The 7,389-nt window shown below is 43.8% G+C and overlaps 1 pseudogene; it reads left to right on the top strand.

The window, feature by feature from the left end:
* LOC149338975 (uncharacterized) lies at positions 1 to 7,172 on the top strand (annotated as a pseudogene).
* Positions 7,173 to 7,389: the final 217 nt, after the last annotated feature.

The following is a 7,389-nucleotide window of genomic DNA, read 5'->3' as shown; positions in this document are numbered from 1 at the left end:
ATGCAGAACTTTGTTCAATTCAATGGTTTTTATGGCTGCGGATGGTGCCTGCATCCTGGAGAGAGTGTAGATGGTAAGTGAATTAGTTAAAGCAAAAATCTCAAGAAGTAGCACTAATATATATATATTAAGATGTGCATTCACACATATATGATGTGCTACATTCGAAATGCGAATATTTGAGATGCTTTATTTTTAGTATTGTGCAATTACAATAGCACAAATTTTACTGCACTGCTATCATTGATATCATTACAGTAAGGCGTTTTCTCCTATCTTCTGATCGAGTCTGGACTTTGATAATATAGGGCAGTCACTTTCTGAGCTCTCTGTGGAAAGCCATTGACTTTCTGCTTTTGTTATGTCATGTCATGTTAGGTTTAATGGCACATAGGCAGCTAAGGCCATCATGCGCCAAACACAAGGTATAATAATTTCTGTGCGATTTAATAAAAATGTGAAAAGGTGATCAGTGGTGTAAAGGGCCTAAAAAATTACCTATCTACTAATAACAGAAAAAAGAGATTTAAGAATTGCTAAAGGTAAAAGCTTTAAAAAGGTCAGGTAGCCTCAGCAGCCATCCTTGGCTGGGCGAGGAGGTCGAGGAACCCGACCAATCAAATAAAAGCCTCAGCCCTTTCTTCACGGGTGAGGAAATGGCTGAGGGACATCATGTGAAGCTGTGGGTCATGATTTATATTTTGTTGAGAAAACCTGCTTCAGTTAAAAATTTAAAAACACAAGTTATGTCCACAATTGCATTATCGCCTATGAGTAGCGCTGGGTGGAAAGGAATGGTTTGCGTGTAAAACAGAGAAAAGCACTTTTTCCTTAGTTTTTCGAGTTTAGAACATGAAAATAAAATGTGGTTAACTGTAAGTTCACCTCCACATGCACAAACTGGTTTATCTTGTTTCGTGAGCAGAAAGTTGTGTGTAAGGTGCGTGTGACCTATACGGAGACGGCAGATAATCACTTCTTTGAAACGTTCTTGGTGTACACATGACTTCCATTCTCCTAAAACAGGTTTTACCAAATGTAGTTTATTGTTTATTTCACTATTCCAAGCAGATTGCCATTTTTGCCTTGCTTTAAGATTTACTAAGTTTATGCAGTCTCGATGCGGCACATTTACATTTTTTATTTGCTTGTCACGTGCTTGGGCAGCGCATAAATCTGCTCTCTCATTGCCTTCTATTCCTACATGACTCGGGACCCAACATAGTTTTATGTTGTGTCCTTTAGCTGTGGATGTTACTATGTTGTGTATGATGTCACCGAGTAGAGGAGTGATAGCATTTCGAGAGTGGAGAGCTGTAAGCACACTTAAGGAGTCTGTATAAATGATACCGTTCTTGACGTTCTCGTTTACTATTTTTTCTATGGCAACATATACGGCGTAACATTCGGCAGTGAAAACAGATGCACACTGCGGAAGTCTTACTGTTTCCTCCCAATTCCCTCGTACTACCGCGCTTCCTACATAATTATCTGTTTTTGAACCATCAGTATAAAATTCTGAAAAGCTACTGTATTTTTCTTTCAGTGCAAGAAATTCTTGTATGATATGCTGTTGTGGAGTTTTCTTTTTACGGAACTGTGTAAGTGTGAAGTCGCAGATTACAGGAAAATTGTACCATGGAGGTAGTGGGTCTCGTCTTCGGGCAACGTCAGGTAGTGTGTCCTGCATATCGAGATTTTGGCACATCTCTTCAAAACGCAAGAGCAGTGGCCTGGTAGCTTGAGGTTTGTTTGCAAATATTATTCTAGAAGGACATTTTGTTACAACCGGATAGCAGATGTGTTTTGGTAGTGACCGTATTTTAAGGACATATGCACACGTTAGAGTGGTTCTTCTAATTTCTAGTGAGGGTTCATTTGTTTCTACATAGAGGCTTACTATGGGGGATGTCCTGTATGCACCGCATGAGAGGCGCAAGCCTGAGTTATGTACTGAATCTAATTTTTTTAGGTAAGATGGTCTTGCTGAGCCGTACACAATGCACCCATAATCCAAGGATGAACGTACCAACGAGCGATATATGTGCAGAAGACATGTTCTATCAGACCCCCAATGTTTCCTTGAGAGTACTTTGAGTATGTTTAAAGATTGCGAGGCTTTCTTTTTTAGTGTGTTTATGTGCGGTAGGAATGTAAGTCTTTTGTCGAATGTTATGCCTAAAAATTTATGTTCTCCTTTTACTGGCAGTATAGTTCTGTTCAAATTTAGGGTAGGGTCATTCTGCAAGCCTCTTTTTAGTGAGAAAAGAATCGCTACTGTTTTCTGTGGGGAAAACTTAAAACCATTTCTATCTGCCCATATCACTAGTCTGTTTAATGTTAGTTGTATTTGCCTCTCACAGGTTGATAAGCTGGAGGATGTACATGCAATCTGAAGGTCATCGACATAGACTGAATACATAATGGACTTTGGAATGAAGTTTGCTAGCGAATTCATTTTTATGACGAAGAGTGTAGTGCTTAGAATGCATCCTTGCGGTACTCCATTTTCTTGAATGAAGTTCCTCGAAAGTGTTGAACCCAGGCGTACCTGAAATGAACGGTCGGACAGAAAATCTTTCAGGCAGTTCAGCATCCTTCCACGGATACCTAGATCTGCTAGGTCGCGGAGAATGCCAAACCTCCAGGTAGTGTCGTAAGCTTTTTCCATATCAAAGAAGACTGCCAAACAGTGTTGTTTATGAATGAAAGCTTCTCGTACTGTGTTTTCAAGGCGGACAAGATGGTCAGTTGTTGAGTGCGCTTTTTTAAATCCACATTGGTGGACGTCCAGAAGTTCACGGGATTCGAGGATGAACATTAATCTAGTATTCAATACGCTTTCAAAACATTTTGCAAGACAACTTGTGAGTGCTATAGGCCTGTAACTATCAGGGGAGGTTGATGGTTTTCCATGTTTCAGGAGAGGGACAATTATTGCTTTTTTCCAGGTGTCCGGTATTTTTCCTGATACCCATATTTTATTAAAAAATCTTAAAAGTGCCTCTATGGCAGGTTCCGAGAGATGAGCTAGCATTTCATAATGTATTTCGTCTGGGCCGGGTGCAGTCATTTTACCGGCGGACAGTACTTTATGGATTTCCTGAAGAGTAATTGGGTTATTGTAAGGCTCCTTGGTACTGCTGTTAGTTGGGAGTCTTTGTTTTTCGGCTGTGTTCTTATACTTTAAGAATGACTGTGTATAATGCGAGGAACTGGAAATTGTAGAGAAATGTTCTCCTAGTATGTCTGCTTGTTCACCGATGCTTGTTTGGGTACCAGGGGGTGTCAGAAAAGGAATTGTGAATGGGGAGAAGCTGCCATTTAGTTTACGAACTTGCTCCCACATTTTTTTGGAAGTGATTGTACTATTTATGGATGATATATAATTCTGCCAGGAAGTTTTCTCAGCAGCGCGACGTACGTGACGTGATTTTGCTCTCGCCTTTTTAAAATTGATAAGGTTTTCTTGTGTTGGGTATCGTCGAAAAATTCCCCAGGCTTTATTTTGTTTCTTTTTAGCTTCTTTACATTCTTGTGTATACCAGAACTTGTGGTTTTGTCTTACCAATCCCGAGGACTGAGGAATCGCTAGGCGCGCAGCAGCTATGATACAGGTTGTGAAGATTTCATTCAGTTCGTCAACGCTAAGGCTATCGGAATATATATTATCCAGGCTGGCCTTTTCTCGAAAGAGTGACCAGTCGGCTAAGTGTAGTTTCCAACGGCGAGGTTTACTTTGGATGATTAAAGGTGACGATGGTATGCTGATAATTACTGGCAAATGGTCACTTCCATAAGGGTTGCCCAGGACTTCCCATTTAAAAACTGTAAAAACTGATGGTGAACTAAAAGATAAATCTAAGGGGCTAGTTTTTCCAGTACTTGGAGAGCAATAGGTGTGCTTTCCTGTATTGAGTAGGCACACATTGTTGCACAGTATAAAATCTTCTAAAATGCGACCTCTAGTATCAGTTTGATCACTTCCCCAGAAGGAGGAGTGGGCATTAAAATCTCCGACTAAAAGATATGGCTCTGGTAGTTGTTTTAAAAGTTCTTCCATGTCCTCAAGTGTTACTGTTATATGTGGTTCAAGATAGATGGAACATATTGTGATCGTTTTAAAATGAAGAACGGTGACTGCAACAGCTTCATATTTAGTCTGAAGTTTGACTTCGCGAGCTGGAACACCACTCTGAACAACGATAGCAGCGCCTCCAGAGAGCCGACATGCTTGCTGTCGGTCGCAACGAAACACTTGATATTTTTTCAGAATGTTTTTGTGTTGCGGGCCTAAATTGGTCTCTTGTAAACAAAAAATGACTGGGGAAAGTGAAATTAAAAGATCTGTTACATCACTGTAGTTTTTTATAAGTCCTCTACAGTTCCATTGGATTAAAAAAGCCATTTTTGTTGTTTTTCTTGTTTTTTTTTTGGAAAGATTGAGCTGAAACCTAAGTTTCTGGCTTTTCGGGTCCCGTTATTCTGGCCCGTCCTTTGCGACGCTCGAGTGAGCTGTGCCGCCCGAGCGGGACGGACGTGCCAGGGGTGACATCCATCACCTCGGAGGAGGTGCTGGAAGCCCGCGAGGAAACCGTGCGTGTGCGGGTTTCAGGCCTCCCACGGCGGGGAGTAGCCTGGTTGTCCGCCGACTCAAGGGACGGCTGGACCTTTTTGGGAGACGACAGGGCAGCTTTCGCTGTCCCTGCCTGGGGCGTTGATGGCGCTGCCTGTGTCCCGGTAAACGAGACTTGGGCAGGCGCCTGATTGCGGTGTGATGCACCGCCCCTGCGCACCACATCCGCGAAGTTTGTCCTAGCTGTGAAGGCGAATGGATTAGACTGTGAAAATCGTTTACGTGCTTCTTTGAATGAAATGTTTTCTTTTGTTTTCAATGTTATGATTTCTTTTTCCATCTTCCATGATGGGCAAGACCTAGAATACGCTGGGTGTTCGCCTTCGCAGTTTGTGCAGTGTGGTGATGCTTGACAGTTCTCGGATTTATGTTCTCTTGATGCACATTTTGCACATGTTTGATGGCCACGGCAACTCTGGGAGCCATGACCAAACCTCTGGCAATTAAAACACCGACGGGGGTTTGGAATGTAGGCACGAACTCGGATTTTTTCATAGCCAACTTGAATAGATTCAGGGAGTGTGCTACAGGCAAAAGTGAGTACTAAGTGTTTGGTTGCTATTTCCTTGTCATCTTTTCTGATTTTTATTCGGTGCACATTTACAACATCTTGGTCACTAAGACCTTCCAACATTTCCTTTTCGGTGAGCAAAAGAAGATCATTTTCAGAAATTACACCTCTGACAGTGTTCAGGGATCGGTGTGCAGTGACAGAGACTGCAACCTCCCCAAAAGACACAATGTTTGGCAGTTTTTCATGTTGCGTGTTATCTTTGATTTCGAGCAATAGGTCACCACTTGCTAGTTTTGTTACCCTGTAGCCGGGGCCCAAGGCATCTGACAGACTCTTAGTAACTATGAATGGGGATATCTTTCTGGCTGGTTGCTCTGTTATTTCGCTATGAATAACATGATACTTTGGGAACGTTTCTTTTCTGGTGAGGAACTGAGCTGTTGCATCGGTCCGCCCTCTTTTGAGAGGGCGATCAGGTTTTGAAAGGGGGGGAGCCATAAAAAATTGATGTTTTTCGGTCATGGTGCCAGCCACCCACCATGGAGTCCAACAAGGGGACGCGACAGGAACTTGAAAGTCCTGCCTACGCCAGCTGTACACCTTAACTATAACCTAATATGACTCAACTCAGGGTAGTTGGTCACACACGGTTAACCCTCGCCGCCATGAAAAAGAGGAAAAAACGAAGAAGAGAGGAGGATACAGGAAAGTTGTAAGAAAGGGAATAGGAAAGTGAAAGATAGAGGGGAGGACAGGAAAAGGCGACTGCCGATTTCCTCCGGTTGGGTCAGGCCGGAGGTGCCGTCTGCAGGAAGCTGGGGCCAAAGTGGTGTGTTGCCTCCGCCGAGGGGCCTTAAGGGTCCAAACGCTCGGCATCGGCTCAACCACCAGGATCCCCTTTTCCCCGGACACGGCGATGCCACGCACGGCTAAGCGCGGATGCTCGGGTCCGTGGTGACGCATTGTTCACCATCATCCCCAGCGGGGATGTCCCTGCGGATGCTCGGGTTAACCCCGTGGTGTCGCCACTCACCAACGTCTGCATGCTGCAGACGCCTCCCTGCGGGGGTCTGCTTTTGTGTTACTATTCCAAACAGGTACTGTCAAGTACCCTGTAAACAATATCGTGCCTGACAGGGATGCAGAAGACACCCGGCAGAAGGTGCGTGCAGCTGCGGATGGTGGAGAAACAGTTCAAGGCGTGAAAGGCCCAACGCCATTGAGGAACCTGCAGCACTTTGATGTAATCTGGGGTTTCACTCCAGACTATATGCATTGTGTTCTTCTAGGTGTGTCGCGTCAGATGACTGAAATTTGGTTATCTTGTGTTGGAGAACCGTTCTATATCGGTTCACCACAAGTTCTTGCTGCTTTAGACGAACGCCTCTGTGCCATCAGGCCTCATCTTTCTGTGTGCCGCCTGCCCCGTTCACTTTCTGTACGGAAGTACTGGAAAGCGTCAGAGTGGCAGCAATGGCTGCTTTATTTCTCTTTGCCGTGTTTGGCAGGTATCTTGCCAAAGGAGTATTTTGAGCATTTCGCACTCCTTGTTGAAGGAATTTCTCTCCTGCTGCAGAGAGAAATCAGCAAAGTAGATGTAACTAGAAGTTCGGAGTTCCTCGTTAAGTTTGTCGTCGGAGTGCAGTTTTTGTATGGCAAAAAGCACATGACGTACAATGTGCACCGCTGCACATTCCAAAAAGTGCTGCACAGCTCTGGGCACATTCTTGTTTTCCTTTCGAATCCAATATTGGTCAGTTGAAAGAACTGGTCACAGCGGCCAGAGGAGTGCCTGTGCAAATTGTACAGAGGCTGATGATGGCAAGCAACTACAAAAACATGAAGGCATTAGCTAGTCCTCATACTCGGCTGTTTTTGTCAGGAGCTTGTCCATCAGACAGCAAAGGCATTCTCTTGCCTAGCAAGCCTAGACCTCTCTCTGAGCCACTTCGTGACTTAGTTGAAAACCATGTTGGTGACATTATAAGTGGCCCTGTTGTGGAGCATGACTGAGTTGTTGTGTCTGGGCAAATGTTCCACAGTGAGCAGTACTTAAGGGCAAATAAAACAGACTCTACAGCATTGGTTACAGATCAAGGAACATGCCTCAAGATAGAGCGCATTGTTTCCTTGAAGTTAGTTATATATTGATTTTAATGGCGCAAAAGCAACTGAGGCTATGATGCGCCAAACACAAGGTTAGAGTTTTTGTTAAAGGTGAAGCTTTCTATACTTAGAG

This window comes from Amblyomma mixtum, chromosome 6, assembly GCF_055824585.1.
Source record: "Amblyomma mixtum isolate Tamu chromosome 6, ASM5582458v1, whole genome shotgun sequence".
Taxonomy (NCBI): Eukaryota; Metazoa; Arthropoda; class Arachnida; order Ixodida; family Ixodidae; genus Amblyomma; species Amblyomma mixtum.
This window is presented reverse-complemented; position numbering and strand designations above follow the sequence as displayed.